Genomic DNA, 19009 nt, shown 5'->3' on the forward strand with positions numbered 1-19009 from the left:
CATAGCAGGATTTATCAGATATTTCTCAGTCTTAACTCTCAATATCAATGGACTTAAATTTCCAAATAGAAGACATAGATTAGAGATTAGTATCAAAAAACAAGACGCATCCAAATAGTATCTAAAAGAGACACATTTTATTGACAAAAACAAACACATACTCAAACTAAAAGGATGAAAGGAAAATTTTCTAGCAAATGGAGACCATAAACAGTCCACAGCAGAATTACTAACATAAGGTAAAATAGAACTCAAATTAAAATTAGTGGGAAGAGACATTATATATTGATTAAAGCAACTCTCCATTAGGAGGATATAACAAGTCTAAATATCAATGCCCTGAATAGTGCAGCATCCCACTTCATCAACCAAATACTACTTAACCTAAAAAGACATCTCAACACCTCATTCCCTTCCATGGATTGGTTATGCAGGAAAAAAATCAACCAAGAAACTGCAGACCTAAATCACTACATTGACCACCTATCCCTTACAGACATCTAGAGGATATACATTCAATGTCAGACTATACATTCTTCGCAGCAGCTCATGGAAGATTCTTCAAAATAGAACATATCCTATGTCACATAGAAATTCTGTTCAAATTGAAAGAAAAATTAATTGAATTCCAATTTCTTGTCCGACCATAACAGAATAAACTTAGTATTAAACAGCTAAAGCAAAAAAATTGTCAAACCAATGAAGACTGAACAAAAAGTTGCTGAATGACCAGTGCAACACTGAAGGGATTATAATGGAAATCTGAAAGTTTCTACAATTTAACAAAAATGAACACACAAAATACCAGCTACTCTGATATTTGTAGTACTTACACGAAAATTTATAGCTCTGTGTGCCTACATCAAGTAATTGGGGAAATCTCAAATGAATATTTTACTTATGTAGCTCAAGCTCCTTGAAAACAGGAAGAAGCCCAAACCCAAAACAATAGACAGAAACAAATAAAAAAATTAAATCAGAAATAACTAAATAAAGACAAAATAAAACATAGAATGAATCAGCAAATCAGCTGGTTTTTTAAATAAATTAACAGACTTGACAGACCCTTACTAAATCTGACTAAGATCTGTCTTGTTCTTACATGCATAGGCTTTCTATGATTTATTTGTTCTACAAGGAATTCTACTTTCTAATCTATGATTTATTTGTTCTACAAGGAACTCTACTTTCTAATCTTTGTGTGATCAACTTTAGTGTCTCTGTTCAGTCATTCTGACCCTCTCTCTGGAGTCTCATTTCAGTCTGCCTCATAAAAAATATATTATTTATCAGCTAAATGACTTTCAGCTTCTGTTTCTTGCCTGACTTCATGTAGGCTGTGATAGCAGACATGACTGGCTGTGCTTACTGGATTTTTTGTTTGTTTGTTTGTTTTGTGTGTGTGTGTTTTTTTTTTTGTTTTAGAGGTCTAGGATTACTATTCAAGATAGTAGCTTCTCTGGGTCCCAGTGATCCCCTGACCTAGAGTCAATAGGTTTTTCTCCTAAAGATACAAAGAAACAGCTGACTAAATTCCTGTTAATTGTCTCAAAATGAGGCAATGTGGCATCCTTGCAAAGCCATCAATAATCCTCTGTAACCACTTATAGAAATGGTCTATCAAGATGGCTTTTCAAGGTTGAGCGTGAAAAATGTTCATTTCCAATTCAGCACCATGAAGCAGATCACATCTCATGGAGCAGACTTTTGGAAGGAAGGTCCCCTTCCTTCCTTCTCTTATGATACATCAAACCATAATATTCTGCAGTTGTGGCCAGCCTGGAGCACATTTTCCCAAGAATATTCTGTAGTGTAAAAGAGGACCAACTGTGAAAATAAAGGTGAAAATACTTGTCTACTACAGACTGATTTATCTTTCTTTTATCTGTTGTTATTTTCATTACTTTAAACACATGGATGAATTATATTGGGATTAGACAAGTGGCAAAGGATTACTGGAATAAACATTCAGTTTACTTTCATATATCCTATATAATGCACTTAACCCTTTATGGAAAATTAAATCTGACTGTAGAAACAATGTCAGAAATATAAAATAAGCCTCAATATGAATAATCTGGCACATATACACTATCATCTACTCAGAAATCCAGTCTCTCTTTAAATATTTATTTGATACAAAATAATAAAAATTTAATTAATGAATGTGACTTTTAAGTATTATCTGAAATACTCCTCGTGTATATGATTGTATATGTTTTAGATGTCACTTAGACAGGAATTAAAAATGCATGTAAAATTCAAATTTCCACAATTTAAGCTAGATTAGAGGAGTAATACCCTCCTGTATTGTGTGGTGTGAATTTTACTACAATGCTGAACCCTTCCACCTAATACCAGGAGTCATGTGCAATAATTTATTTTTTCATGTTAAGAAAAGTGCTAAGTGTAGGATACATTTTGAATTATTACATTAATTTATTAATATTAGCTTCACTTTTTCTTTTCTATATCTACAGAAAATAAAATTATATATTAAACATTGAATATGAAGTAATCAATAATAAGTAAACTATTATTAAAATGACATACTATTAAACTGTGATTTGAATTATAGTTCTAACAAATTGTGATGTAAACAACATTTAATAGAATTATGGGTAATGTTTTTTATTTTTTATTTATTTTTTGGGGGGGGGTCCGGTTGTGGGGCCTGAACTCTGGGCCTGGGCGCTGTCCCTCAGCTCTTCAGCTCAAGGCTAGCGTTCTACCACTTGAGCCACAGCGCCACTTCTGGCTTTTTTCTTTTTGCTTATGTGGTGCTGAGGAATTGAACCCAGGGCCTCATGCATGCAACACAAGCACTCTACCACTGAGCCACCTTCCCAGCCCTATGTTTTTTAAACTTACCACATTGTTATTGTTTTCTAATTGTGTCATTTGTTATACTTGATCCAAGTCACCCCTTCACCTCAATTGCTTAGTTTTCTATTTTATCTCTATTGGTTTGCTAATTATGCATTTTGTTTTCCCTTTTTAGTCACTGACATGAGGCTGAAAATCTGTATGCTAGTTTATTACTTCTTACGTTAAAGTCAAATTGTTGCTCTCCATAGCTGTTCTACTTTTCTTTGTATAGTACAGAATTTCCCCTAGTCCCACTGACTGTATTGCTGCTCTCATATATTTTATTTTATTTTTTATTTAAATTTTATTGTCAAGGTAATGTACAGAGGGGTTAGAGTTACATAATTAAGGTAAGGAATTAATTTCTTTTCTAACTTGTTACCTCTTTACCCATTTTTCTCCCTCTTCCCTCCCAATGCACCTCCCAAGATCCGTTTCCAACCTATTGTTTTGTGAGTATCACTGTTGCATAGGTTCCCCCTTTGTCCTTTGTCTCACTATTTTGTTTTTTTTCCTTCCCCTTCCCCAGTTCAGATCAACATATTTACAATACCCAGGGAATCAAAATCAAATACAGTGACTACAGGGGATAAACCATAGGTGGGGAAAACACAAAAGGATAAAAATAAATCATGTAGTACATTAAGAACAACAACAACAAAGAACATGTCTTGGAGTTCATTTCACTTAGAATCACCCTATATGGTCATATGTATATAGCTATTGAATTATTCTACTCATCTACTAAGATTATCCTTGATGTACAAAATAACGCTCCTATGCCCCAGTAATCCCACTTCTGGGCATTTAACCAGATGATCACAAACAAGGCCACACTAAAGCTACCAGCGCAATTATGTTTATCACAGTAATATTTACCATAGCTAAGATGTGGAATCAACTCTGAAGCCCCTCAGTAGATGAATGGATCAAGAAGATGAGACACACACACTTACATACACACATAGACACACGTATCATGCTTCCATCAGAAAGAAAGATACCACCTCATTTGTAAGGAAATGGAAGGTCTTGGAAAAAATCATATTAAGTGAAGTAAACCAGACTTAAAGAAACATAGTTCCCATGGTTTCCCTTATTTGTAATAATTAGTTTACATCAAGGATAATCTCATGTATTTTAATTTGACAGTTTGTTCTATGTTGAGTATGCAACATTATTACAATATTGTTTGTTATCATTTCTGCAAACAGACAGGTATATTGAAAGAATTACATTCATCTTTTCAATTACTAAAAGAAGAACAACTAAAAGAGCAACCCCTACTAGGAAGAACAACTCCTACTTACTTAGCTTCATTCCTATGTAAGGCCACTGTTGTCCCCTGTATCCTCATGTTGTACATTTCAACTCTATACCTCATACTGTATATCTAGTATCTTCTACATTGTGAACTAAATGCCCCAGAATTTCCACTTTGCTTTACTTTAAAAAAAATCTGTCTTAATATTTGAGTTTTTTGTGTGTGTGTGTGTGTGTGTGTGTGTGTGTGTGTGTTTACAAAGATCAGAACACAACATTTTTATTCATTTCGAATACATCTTTCAGGTCATTGTAAGTTGTGGCTAATGGGAGCAGTCTCTTGTTATTTTAAAGATGAAACAGAAAAAGATATTTGTGCATGTACCACAGTTGCTTTATTAGTCTGTAGTTGAACACTAAACATTGACTTATATCTTGGCTGCTCTTGTGAATAATGTGAATAACAATGAACTACAGATATATTTATGAGGTACGCAGAGAGAAATAATCACATGATTGGTGGATCAGATGATATCTCAACTTTGGATTTTTTTAGAAACTTGCATACTACTTTCTACAACGAGAATACTAAACTGTTTTTTGACCAATAGTGTAGAAAATTTCCTTTTCTCCACACTCTCACCAACATTATTACCGTTTATTCAAAGGTAATAAAGGGCAGGTTTTTACTATCTGCAGTACCCTAGACTGGCCTTAGAATTAAATCCAACCTCTTAAATGCTTGGAATTACAAGCCTTTACCACCATAACTGGATCCATTGATTTTTTGATGAGTTATAATAGTTATAAAGTTGTTTCATAGTAATTTTGAATTATATTTCTCTAATGACTTCTGCTCAAAAAGCATTAAGGCAGCATAGAAGTTGTATTAAACACAACTTTGTAAACCCACAGGCAATTTTCAGGGCTTATGGAGAACATGTCTATTCAGAACTTTTGTCCATTTTTAATCGAGGTTCTGGTTAATCTCATCTTTAATCTCGCTAAATCAGATCAATAATAAATTCAAGGTAGTAGAAAATAAAAAAATGAAGCAACTCAACATTTTTCAGTTTTCAATAACATGGTATTGCTTACATCATTTTCTGTTAAAAATTGACACTATATAACTCAATTTAGTTAGACCTGTTACAGGGCTGTAGTTTATTTATTTTACATTGATTGTTCTTTCCAAAGCCTGTTTGTCTAATTTCCCTTGGTTTCTTTCAGTCTCAAGTAGCTCAGATTTCAAACTGAAGAACAAATGGAAGGAAGCAAACAACAACAACAAAAAACTACAGTTCCTCTCATCCGATGATGCCTGTATAGGAATGAGGAAAGAGTTCATCCTTTTAAGGAGCTATGATAGGACAACAAAAAAGAATTTATTCTTCTATGACTTCTTTATCTTTGCGATGTAACTTAAATGTTGTAAAACACAAAATACTGCTCAGATACTTTTATGTTTTATCAGTTTTGCACATTTTCATATGGATTTCACCTCAGTCTACAATATTCCTTCATCATTCTGTCCCTGATATTTTTACACTATCAAGACATAACATAACCAGTTTGATTTACAGCATGAGAAGTTATCCACCTGGCTTCCTTGGAAGCAGAGCATGATCAATAGATATTACTTCTAGTTACTCACTACATGTAATGGTTTCTGTACTACTTATGACGTTCTATTTAGTATTTATAAAAGATTGCTGGCTAAACTCAAAGCTCATTCCTAGAAGTTTATTTTAAGTATTTCACAAGTTTTATTCCCTTAATTGTTAAGATAACATTTGCTATAATGTTAATGTTATTACCATTTTAGTGTTGGGAAAAATTGTAATTAAATGCAGTAAGTGCACGGCCTAAAGACACACACAGTGGAGAAAGAAATGAGTCAAAGTTTCTGAAAGTCTTTCAGCAATACACAAAAGGTAGATAAAATCTCTCCATTCTATTACACTCTCAATTCAATATTCATATTGAATAATAGCATAGTAAATATTGCCCATGGTGATTGTTTTCTATCACATTTGTCTTCAATACAGATTGTGTTGGTGACACTGGGTTATCATGCACAGAACTGAGCTTATACATTGAGGTCCAAAGAGAGGCAAATTTCTTCTGTCCCACAATTCCAGTATCCTCTTTAAAAAGTACTAAAACTTTTAAATATCATCACCTACTGTCTTATAAGTATCCAAAAAGAAAAAAAAATCATAAATAATCACTACAAAATGCTTTAAAATTGGAGATGCTAAAACATGCCCTCTGAAGTAAATTTTCTTCTACTTTTAACGTTATTCTGAAAGCTTTTGCTGGTTTGTCACACCTGTAATCCTAACTACTCTGGATATCTACTCAGGAGCCTGAGATCTGTGGATAGCAGTTGGAAGCCAATCAGGGCAAAATAAATTCAGGAGATTATTTTTCAAAAATTTTAATGAACTAGCATAGGGCCAAGAATGGAGATGTAGCTCATTTAGTAGCTCATCAATCTAGAGAAAAAAGGCCCAGCAAGACCTTGAAGCCCTGATTTCAAACACTGAGCACGTCAACACACATTCAAGTACTTGAGCACATGCGTGCATTCACCCACATTTGTATTCAAAATGCCTTCATATTGGAGTTTTGCATGAATTCCTTTGCTAACGATATTATATGAGTAAAATAAAGGAAATAAACTCTTCCATCTCAGAACATTTTTATACGTTCTTATTGTAAAAATACTGTACATAGGGGTAACACTTACATGAGCAAGGTAATGAGTACATTCCCTAACAAGCATTGTTACCTCCTCCTTTATTGTTCCCCTACATCCCTTCCCTCCCACCTCCACAAGTCCATTAACCTCCTCCCTTTCCCCACCTCAATTGTAAAGTTCACTTTACAACATAGTGTCTTGTGCATCTTGTTGTTACAATGGGTATACCTGTATCCCTATTTAATCATTTTGGTTTTTTTTTCCTTCCCCTCACCAAATTAGAGGAGAGTATATACAAGATGTAGGCGCACCAACTTCAAATACAGTGAAAACAGGTGTTATAGCATGGGGGACGAACATACAAAGAAACAAAAAAAAAAACACACTGCACGTTACAAGTACATGAGAAACAATAGCAAGAAAAAAAAACCACTTGTGTCCCTAACATGGGTTTCATTTCCCTTAACATAATCTTATCTGGTCATATACACATAACTTTTGGCCTTTTCTGTTTATCCTAGACATACATTAGTTATTGAAAATTAGAGAAACCATGGGACCTAAGTTTCTTTGGACTTGGCTTACTTCAATTAATAATTTTTTTTCCAAGTCTTTCCATTTCCTAAAATATTGGGCGATGGGATGCTTCAGGAATTTGCCTGTCATCCTTGCCCAGTGGCCATGCTAATCTTCTCTGTATCATTCCAATGTTAGTGTATGTGATGCAGAATTGTGCACAGAACATTTTTATATATAAATTGTAATTGATTTTCTTTAACTAGACAATTCAACAAAAAGTAAGTTTGAAAGAATTTTCGTGAAATTTTAGAACCATGTACTTCTTACATAAGTACACATTTAAGAATAAAGTCAAGATTGACATGTCAAAAACAAAATAATTCCAGATATTTGTTGTTCAAGAGATGTGTAGGAGGAGGAATTCAATTATTCTATACAAGGGACCTGCCATAATGAACACTACAGCAAGTGTTAAGGTTTGTTAAAAGTTTTAATGTTTTCAATATATTTAATTTTGGGAATTTGCTTATATATGCCAAAAACTGGGACTGTTTGGCAGGTCATAATACTTTTCTATAAAGTATTTAAGATTTATGGTAGCAGATAAGTACTACTAAGTATGTACATTTCAGATTTTATAGAAAGTTTAGTAATGAGAAGTTGCAAAGTCTTTGTGTAAAGGAGCAGAATAAAGAGTTGACTATGTTAACTACACAGTTTCTGTTAAAACTGTAGGCCTTCCTTACTTCATATGTTAATGAGGAACAAATGATGATATAAGCCATATACAAATTATGAGATGAACTATAAATAGTTATCTTAGTGGGTGTCTTTAAACACTACTCATAGCCTATAAAATTCTTGTGGAACATCATAATCTTAGCCAGTGTTAAATGTAAAGAAATATGACAATAATAAAATCTAATTTGTAGTACACTTCAAATACTGAAAACACTGGTAATTGTTTTGTTTTTTATTTTATTATTCATTAATATTTCATAATTGGTTTTCTTTATTTTTAGCATTGTTTTCCTTGTTGTAATATAATACAACTTTTTGTAAGTTGTCATTAGGAAGTACTTTGAGAAGGTTACTGGGATGGCCACACCATTTTTTATAGGTGTATGTGAATTTATAAAGAGGAAACTTAGAACAAAATATGTATTTAAAAAATGATCAAGTGGAGTCTGATTCAAGAGTGTTAATGTATGTCCTCACCTAAAATATTAGCCCTAGGCTCAAGGAGAGTTATTACAGAGTTGAGGGCACAAAAGTGAGAGACTGTGATTTGTTTTGTTTTTTATTTTTATTTTGTTGGTCATGGGGTTTGAACTCTGGGGCCTGGTGCTGTCCCTCAGCTCAAGGTTAGTGATACCACTTGAGCCACAGCACCACTTCCATCTTTTTCTGCTTATGTGATGCTGAGAAATCAAACCCAAGGCCTCATGCATGCAAGGCAGGCACTCTACCATTGAGCCACTTCCCAGTACCTGAGAGACTGAGTTTTATAAAATCATCTAAACAACATTTGCTTTCTGCTTTGGGTTATATAATGAAATATATGAGTATCTTTTTTATGTTTTTGTGCATTGTCATACTTCTAAATTTATACTAATTTCACCACTTTATCCTTGTCAAAGTCATGAAATATCTCTGAGAGTTTGCTTCTGTGAAGATTGTTTTTGCATTTATAATTTCTTCTGAGTCATTTTTTTAAACAAAATCACTTTATATTTCATGTTGATGGGTATTTACACAGAGACAGGAATATAGAGGATTTAGTTTACCAAATGAACATTAAAATTAGTGCTCAAAAATAAAAATCAGCCTTAACACATATTTTCATATCTTTCCCTACAATGTATGAGGGAGGCATTTTAGCTCCAATTTTCTTGGGATTCCTAGGTTTACAATTCTTAAATCACAGAGACATGCTGTAATGGGAGTAAGATTTTTTGGTACACTTTGCCCTTCAGTCTGTGTTTCTTGTTCCTCCCTTTTCTCAACTCCATTATTAGAGATTTTTCTCAGAGATGACTCCATCTCCAACTTTTCACTCTTCCTAGCTGGACAAATGAATTTGCAGATCAAGACTCTTAGACAGAAAGAATTTAAGAGCCTGAATCTAAGACACTTCTCTCATACACCATCCCTACAAAGACACAAGTACCAAAACAGGATACATAGTTTCATTTTTTTCTACCAAGGCCAATGCATGAGGTTGCTTGCTTCTGAGGGTGCCTGTTTGTGGCTCTTACTTATGTTGCAGATTAACTTTATACCTAGTTCCATTATCAGCTACCAAGGATGGCATGTTTAGGCCATCCAGGAGGTTGGCTCAACAGGGCGGCTGGATGTGTGTCCTATGAGGGGTTCCTAAGATCCCTCATGAATGGCACAGAAGATCTGTGTTGGAAAAACCGGGGGCAATTAAGGTATTCTACAAACACCATCTCAGCAAGGCAAAGTTTACTCCTGCAGAAGGCATGCTGCCGCATGTCGAAGTTGAATAAGCACACTGGATAGGCAGCCCACCACTGGTTCCCATGAATTTGAGCTTTGGTATCATCTTTTATGATGGCTCAAACTTTTGACTCCTTTCAAACTAGTCAAAAGCTTTAATAATCAACCAAATCTGAACACCTGGCCATATGAAAAATAAACAACTTTTACCCAGTTGTTGTTCTACTACTATTGCCATGCCTCTAGCACCTAGCACTTCTCTAAAATAGCATTGGTAAGGTTTTGACTACCTTTACAAGGGCAGTGCTTATATCAGTCAAGCACTTCAAGATTTAACTTCTACAATTCTCCCATCTGATTTTGTTTCTTTTCTTCCAAACAATAATCATTGACTTTCCTATTCAGCAGTATCCAATAAGATATTTTGATTTAAAAAAGGGTTTGATTAAGGCAGTTTTACAGTCAGTCACAGAAAAAAAACCTGTTATAGAAGAGATAAAGCACACATTACTATGAAAACAATTACTAAAGAGGTAAATATTGACACCATGACTCATTGTTGAAATGCTTGTTCTATCATCAAACTTGTAAAAGAATCTGCCACCACACACAGACACACAACCTTTTTTATAAGTGACTGGGAGCTGGTCTTGGGTTTGATCTCATGCTGTGGGCATTGTCCCAGAGCAGTTTTACTCAAGGCTACCACTTTAGCCACAACTCCAGTAGTATCTTTTTTTGCACCTTTATTGGAAATAAAAGTCTCATCTTTCCTGTCTGGGTTGGCTTCAAACACAAAATTCAGTCAACTGAGCATTTAGGATTATACTCAGGATCATTTCAGTTTTTAGGTAATTTGTTTCCAGTATTCAATCCTTGTAAAAGTTTTTCTGTATCATTGGCCTCCAACCACCACACAGATTACCTTTGAAGTATATTTATTCTTTTATTTTTATATATTTATTTTAAAAATACTGTACAGAGGGTTAGTTACATGAGCAAAGTAAAGCATACATTTCCTATCAAGCATTGTTACCTCCTCCTTTATATGTCCCCTACCATCCCTAACCTCTTAGATTCAAAACTACCCTATACACTCCCCCCGAACCCCGCTTGAATTGTAAAGTTTGTTTTTCAACAGTGTCTTGTGCATCTCATTGTTACAATGGGTCAACCTGTATTCCCATTTAAGTATTCTGTTTTTTCCCTTTCCTCCCCAAACTAGAGAAGTGTATATACAAGATGGAGGGCACCAACATCAAAAACATTGGAAACAGGGGTTATGCTGTTTTTTTGGGGGACAGCATACAAAGAAACAAAAATCAGATGGAACATTATAAATATGTTAGAAACAATAACAAGAACAGAGAAAAAACACTTGTGCCCCTATGGTGGGGTTCATTTCACTTTTCACCATCTTATCTGTTCAAGTACTATATTTAGACCAAATTTTTCCCATTCAATCCTACCAGTGGCTCCTAGTTAGTTTTACATGGTGGCATTTCCAGTAAACAAATCCAGCTGATAAATAAAAGCACCTATTGGAATAATTCAATTATGGAGATCATAGATTGTGGAGATCAACAGAATAAAACTAATTTAAGCTGCTGTTTCTGGTTTCTAGCTTGAAGCTCTTTAAGCTCCTAAGTAAATATGAAATTTGTAAATATGTAGTTTGTATTTGCAAATATGAAGTTTGAATGACCCACTAGCTAAGAAGTCTCTTCTTACTTAATTTAAGGTGTTTGAGAATGGTCAGGTATGGATTGGCCAATGGAACCAAAGCACAGATTCCACTCCAGTTGGCCAGTAACATCTCCAATAGTGGTCTCCTGGAATACCACCAGACATTTTCCCTGGCTATGATTTGTACTTACTGCTCATCTTCACTACATCCAGATAAGTTTCCCAGAAATGTTCAATTTTCCCCAGGTAGTTGACCTAGAAAGAATGGAGCTGATCAGTTTCAAGGGTTTTTGAAATAGACTCTTGCTTCTGAGAAGAGAAACAAGGTGTTCCAAGTTGTCTCGGATCACATTTTGCTGACCTATCATGAATTTCATGCACATGGGGTCTGGGCTCTATGACAGCACAAATAGAACCTCTTGTGTGGCCTCCCTGCAACACAGTAATAGCAGTACTCCGTATGTGGACAGAATCACCCTAGTATTTCCTCACTTATTCAGTCTCAATTTGAATCTGGGTAAACTCAAAATTGGAAGACATACACAAAGTGTCTGCTCCAAGATTGAATTTGCAATCATATCATAAGATTAAGTAGAGGGTCCATTGAGGCCCTGGAACTAAGCATGATCACTTTAAGGGCATTAAGAGTGTTTGGATTTCCCCAAGTAGGATGTTTTCACAAGTCAAACATTAGACATTTATCTGGACATTATGAAACTGAATTATATTTTGACCAATTTTTTCATTAACACCCTCATTACTAGATGGCAATGCCCCTGCCCACTAAAAGGGAAACTTGCATTCTTGTTAGATAGAAACGCCCAAAACTCCTTCCCTCTTGGTAAGAAACCCTTCCTCCCTCTTGGTAGAAAACGCTTTAGGTGTAGCTTGCCTTTGTTTTTTTTTGTTTGTTTGTTTTGTTTTTTGGTCGGTCTTGGAACTGAACTCTTTGCATGGGTGTTGTCCCTCAGCTCTTCAGCTCAAGGCTAGTCCTCTACCACTTGAGCCACAACACCACTTCCAGTTTTCTGAGTGGTTTATTGGTGATAAGAGTATCACAGAATTTACCTGCCTTGCCTAGCTTTGAATGACCATCCTCAGATCTTAGCCTTCAGAGTAGCTAGGATTACATGTGTGAGCCACCGGTGCCCATATTATTTTTTCTTTTTTCTTTTCTTTGTTCTTGGATTTGTCGGTTGTGAGGCCTGAAATTTGGGCCGGGACACTGTCCCTCAGCTCTTCAGCTTAAGGATAGCTCTCTACCACTTGAGCCACAGTGCTTTTTCTGCTTACATGGTGCTGAGGTTTTGAACCCAGGGGTTCATGCATGCAAGACAAGCACTCTACTGCTAAACCACCTTCCCAGCTCTTCATCTGAGTTTTTAGTTAACTCACTTGCCAATGTTCAAACCTTCTAAGGTCTTTGTGCAGGGGCTGGGAAGGTGGTTCAGTGGTAGAGTGCTTGCCTTGCATGCCTGAGGCCCTGGGTTCGATTCCTCAGCACCAAATAAGCAAAAAAGAAAAAAGCTGAAGAACTGAGGGACAGTGCCCAGGCCCAGAGTTTAGTCTCCATGACCGGACTCCCCCTTCTCCCCGACCAAATAAGGTCTTTGTGCAGCTTTGGTCTCCAATCACCACAGAAGCTCTTCCCTTGTCAGATAATGTTTCTAGAGCTAATTTTCCCATGCCATTCTACTAGAGCATTTAGTTTATGGGTTACAATTTTTTTTTAGTATAATTAACAAACCTCTTTTTATTTTATTCTACTCTATATTTTATTTTTGCCAGTCCTGGGGCTCCCTGAGCTTCTTTTGCTCAAGGCTTACACTCTACCAGTTGAACCACAGTGCTATTTCCAGCCTTTTCTGTTTATGTGATTCTGAGGAATAAAACCCAGGGCTTCATGCATGCTGGACAAACAAAGCCATATTCCCAACCCCCAAAATATTTTATTTATACTAATCATAAGAATAAAATTTATTCATAAGGTGCTGTCTGGTTTCAGGCTTTGAACTTTTTGGAAACTTTGGAGGGGGGGGATCCTGAAAACCACCTAAGTAATTAGGAAATACGAATGACCCTCTAGGGAAGGGGTCTCTCCTAACTAGTATAAAATGTTTGAGAATGGACAGGTGGATGAAATGCTATGGTGAAAGGGATGGTCAATTGAACCAAAGTACAGGTTCTACTCTAGTTTTCCAGGAAGGTCTACAACACTGGTCCTCCACAATACCATTAGACATCTCCCCTGGCTATATTTACTGATTACTGCTCATCTCTTCAAGGTTTGGATTTCAGTGCATCTTGATAAGTTTCCCAGATATGCCAATCATCCCTCCCGATACCTACAGAAGCAAGGGGTATAGTTGGCTTGGGAAAAGAGGGTTTTTGTCTTAGATCCATACTCTTGTAAACAGCAACAGTAGGGTCTTACAAGTTTCTCCAGGCCATGTTTGACTGACAGATCATGCACTCCATGCTCTTAGGGATCTGAGGTTCATCATAGTAGGAAGTGGACCACGTGTTTTTCTGGTTTCTGTGCCACAGAATCTTAATGGTGGTCAGAATATTTAACCCATTTCACTCAAGCATTATTTTCTTGGTCATAAGACTTGAGCTGAAGGGATCAGGGGCAGCACCTAGGCCCAGAGTTCAAGGCAAAAACCCTACTACTTGAGCCACAGCACCACTTCCAGTTGCTGGTAGTTAATTGGAGATAAGAGTGTCAAGGAATTTCCTGCCTGGGCTGGTTTTTAACTCTAATTCTCAGATCCTGAGTAGCTACGATTGCAGGTGCAAGCCACTGGCACCTGGCTTTTGACTTGAATTTTAAGTCTACCCAGAGAGTCTGCTTCTGAAACTAAGGTTCAATGCCATACATCCTTGTATCAGCTAGATGATCAATCCAGGCTTCAGAGTCAAAGTGGGCAGCTGAGCGAGTTTAGTGAGTAGGACTTTTTTGAGTTCCCCTTTCAGGATATAATATTTAAAACACACACATGCGAGCACATATTCATAACAAGTTTTTGTTTGGACAAGTGCACATTATGGAACCATATAATGAAAATCATCCATTCTTTAATAGTGTTCTCAGACCTTTGTCAACATTCTCCCAATGGATTATCAGAAGCACGTCCTTAGATCATTTTCCTTGGGTTCCTTAGGCCTAGAATTCTTATTCCCCATTTTAGCAGATCTCTTGTGATTTCAGTTTTTGGTGCACTTAAACCTCCCTATTGTAAGTTTCTTGTGCACCCTTCTCATATTTGATGCTCCCGTTACTGGAGATTTCTCAACAATGGATTCCTCCAGCTCCCCCATTTTTATTCTTGGGCCAGAGAATGAAAACACATATTGAGACTCAAGTTCTCTTTGTGCCTAAGACACACTCAGCCCATAAAAATCCCCAACCAACCAGGTAGTATGCTCTAATCCAATTTTTCCTCTCATGGCTTATGCATGAGATTACTTTTTATTGAGGTGTTTCCTTGGGCCCTTTCCTGAAATTGCTGATAAACTTTCCATCCTTTATCACAACAGATGGTGTTTAACCCAATCTTGAGCTATCTCAACAAGTCAGGATGTGTCTCCTCCTGAGGGTCTCCCTACATCCCCCTTGCATAACATGGATCCTGGATTAGTCCCCACATTGTTGGGAATACTCCCCTACTGTAATCCAATATCCCAAGAAAAACCACCAAGTTGAAAGGAACTTAGCATGGCAAAGTTTAGTTCTGTTAAAGGGCATGTTATTGGCAGGAAGCAACCACTCTGAGTAGGAAGTCTGCCCAGGTTATACCCCTAATGAGTTACTACTTCTGGTATTGATCACAAGTTGTGTTCACAATCTTGCTCTATTGGCTCTTTTGAAGCTCAGCTGATTATTTTGAAAGGGGTTAATAGTTTCAGAGCAATTCACTAGACCAGGACAACCAGGCCATAAATTGTTAGAAAATTCTTACTCAGCTTGTGCTTTATGAGTTAAACTATTCCTCAAGTCCTTAGAACTATTTTAGTAACAAGAAATACTTTAGTTATATAGCTTTTTGGAAGATAATTATGCTTAGTCAATGTTTCCCTCAATCAATCATTTTCAGAGAAAATGATTATTCTAACTCCTACACAGTCTATTCCCAGAAAGAATTTATTATAAGCAGCTTCCTTTTTGGAATGGAAACTTATGAATTTCCAGGTGAAAACACCTTATTTGCATATTGTCTTGATTCCCTTAGGCAAATTCGCCTCAGCAAGTGATTATGAAACCAACAGCTATGTGTGGCTGCTTCATTATAAAGAACCTGTCTTGTTCTTGTGCTCCTACTGCTAATAGAAAGAGGAAAGTCTGCTTTCTGGAAGCACATATCTATGGACTTAAGCACGCTTACTGAACGTTGAGCACAGAGCACAGATTGAGCTGCAGCATTTCAGAGCCATAGATGAATCAGTCAGATACCAGCTGCTGGGCTGACCACAGGGCACAATTCTGATGCCACATTTCTGAGGCAAAGCAGTTCTAAGCTGCCAAGACACTATGGTAAGAAGAATCCTGAGGGGGAATTCTTGGTGGGAAGGAGAATGTGAAAGTTTGGATTTAGGTTTTAGAAAATGCAAGCCACTTTCTGAATTGCTTGAGGCAGTGAGCAGATCATCATATTTTCTAGCCCTCTAGATGCAGAGTATGAGAACACTTCCCACATCTCACACTCTATCCCTCCTGCCTAGCAGTCTTCAATTCCTTCTTACAGGAGTTAAGCAATTTTTAAGAAAGCAAAATTCAGCGAACTTGATCTAGCTTGTGAAGAAAACATAGCCTCTGGTTTTAGAATAGATCAATTTCTATCTCAGAATAAGAGGAAGAAAATAAACCACATTATAGAGAATTAACACTTTGCTGCATTAACTTTTCATTTATTAGATTCATACAAGAAAAAAGAAGAAATCTGAGAATTTCTGGAGCCTTTGCTAGCCTAATATCAGGTTCTTGTTGTTTTTTATTTGTTTGTTTGTTTTGTTTTTTTCCTAATACTTTAGAGATTCTAGTTAGAAGAATTGAGAAAATGCAAACATTAGCCTGGTTCAGATTAATCTGAAAACACAGCACCTAAGTTATCAAATTCTAAATCTAGTCTCAAAGCTGAAGGTCAAGGCTTCCCTCCCCGCAACATCTTCAGAATAGCAGTATTGTCTGTATATCAGGTTTGTTTTCATTAAAGAATTAGAGAGCAGAACAGTTTTTAAAGCAGTTTTTCTTCAAAGCGAAAAGAGAGCAGTGCAACAGTCTCTTCCTCAAAACAAAAACAGAGCAGTGAAACAGACTCCCTAGCGAAAAGAGACATAGTGTCTCATAATTGGTTTCCTAGTCTCAGAGCATGAGTATGGAATTTTTCCTTATTGGATGCCCCTTCTCAGAGCACAAGCACAGAAAACACTTTTGATTGGATGGGAAGTAGAGAGACACTCCCCAGACCATAGTCAGAAAAAGCCATGTGTTAGCACCTAAAGCTTCATGGGAAAAGGGTGTGTATTTTTTGCTGCATCATTCATCCCCACCATGTTGGAACCAGTTCCAACCATTACTTTTTATCCATAACTACCCAGATGAAGTGGTTTAACTCCCTTTGAGTGGCACATAACCACTTGTTACTCACTGGGCACTGTACATTGTGATGTCCCATCAACACTATGTTGACAGAGAAATTGGATGTCTAAATTGCTGTTTTGAAGAAGCAAAGCCCTCTGACTTAAACTTGCACACTTAACTTAAAATTTATTGTCTTTTTTCAACTATATTAGCATTACCTACTTAAATAAGTGGATTTTTCATTTTGATATATCCACATAGGCATACAATGTACCATGATTATGCTTAACCCCTTCATAATTCTCTCCCAGGTTTTATTAATCATTTTAAGCATACAACATAGTAGTAATAAGTACATTTACAATATTGTACAATCTCAATGTCCACATTCTTTACATCCTCCAAGATTCAAATTCTTTATTTATTAAAACAATTTTCCACTCTCCTCTGCTTCAAGTTATACATCAAGTAAGTTTTGCTTCCTGTCTCTATCAATTAGACTGTTCTATGTAACTACTCTTATAAGTTGAATCATGTAATATTTGATCTTTTTTTGACTGGCTTATTTCACTTAGCAGTATTCCAAAGGTTCAATCATAATATAGGATATGTCACAACATAATTCTTTTTTTTGGGGGGGGTCCGGTCGTGGGGCCTGAACTCTGGGCCTGGGCACTGTCCCTCAGCTTTTCAGCTCAAGGCTAGCATCTACCACTTGAGCCACAGCGCCACTTCTGGCTTTTTTCTTTTTGCTTATGTGGTGCTGAGGAATCTAACCCAGAACCTCATGCATGCAAGGCAAGCGCTCTACCACTGAGCCACCTTCCCAGCCCCATAATTCTTTTTGAAGTTGAAATAATATACCACTGTATGTATAAACCACATTTGCTTTAGCTATTCATTTGTTGATGGCCACTGGATTGCCTCCATATTTGAGTATTATACAAAATGAATATGAGTGTGCAAGATCTCTTCCAGACCTTGCTTTTAGTTGTTTAGAGTATATTCCCAGAAATGGAGTCACTGGATCACAAGAAAACTCTCTTTACTTTCTTTTTTTTTTTTAATTTTTTTGTCATGGGGCTTGAACTCAGGGACAAGTCACTGTCCCTGAACTTTTCCTCAAGACTAGAGTTCTACAACTTTAAACCACAGATCCACTTCCAGTTTTCTGCCCAGGCTGGCTATGAACTGTGATCCTTGCATTTCAGCCTCTTGTCCTGAGTGCTTAGGATTACAGGTATGAATAACCCTGTTTTTAATTGTTTGAAAAGATGCCATTCTATTTCCCATAGAACGGTTCCAATTTTACCACACTTTTGTCAATATTGTTACTTTATTTTTTTGTATTATCCTACCTAATTCATATGAAGTGGTAATTTTTTTCATTATTTTGACTTACACTTTCGTGGTGATTAGTGATGTTCAACACCTTCTTCATTGGCGTGTTAACACTTTGTCTTCTCTGGAGAAACATCTGATTTATTTGCACATTGTAAAATCAGGTTGTGTGTCATTGCAATGATGTTTTTTATATATTCTTGATATGAACCACTTATCAAATATATACTTGCAATAACTTTATCCCATGCTTTTTTGGGCACTATTGATTGCAATCTTTGGTGCATCCTGATTTATGTTTTCCTACAATGAATGACCCTTCATTTATGTCAGTTTCTAGTATATCTTCTGTTCCTGTAACTACGAACCATCATATTGATTTGTACTCCTGCTATGGTAACAGTGAAGTAAAGCTATATAATTATGCTCTGGTCACCTATCTCCTGCCACTTTTGGAACTCTCTCCCTTAACTTTTCGTAAAGGTCGTGGGGCATATCCACAACTTATTTGGTCCTTAAAAACCTGTAGAAAGTTACAAACCTTAAATTTAGTTAGTTTTCAGGGAAATACATGACTTCCAATT

General features: G+C 36.3%; 1 pseudogene; it reads right to left on the bottom strand.

The window, feature by feature from the left end:
* Nucleotides 1-7460: 7460 nt before the first annotated feature.
* LOC122100501 lies at nt 7461-7573 on the bottom strand (annotated as a pseudogene).
* Between the last annotated feature and the right edge of the window lie 11436 nt (nt 7574-19009).

Source organism: Dipodomys spectabilis, unplaced genomic scaffold, assembly GCF_019054845.1.
Source record: "Dipodomys spectabilis isolate Male_0828 unplaced genomic scaffold, ASM1905484v1 ptg000581l, whole genome shotgun sequence".
Lineage (NCBI taxonomy): Eukaryota > Metazoa > Chordata > Mammalia > Rodentia > Heteromyidae > Dipodomys > Dipodomys spectabilis.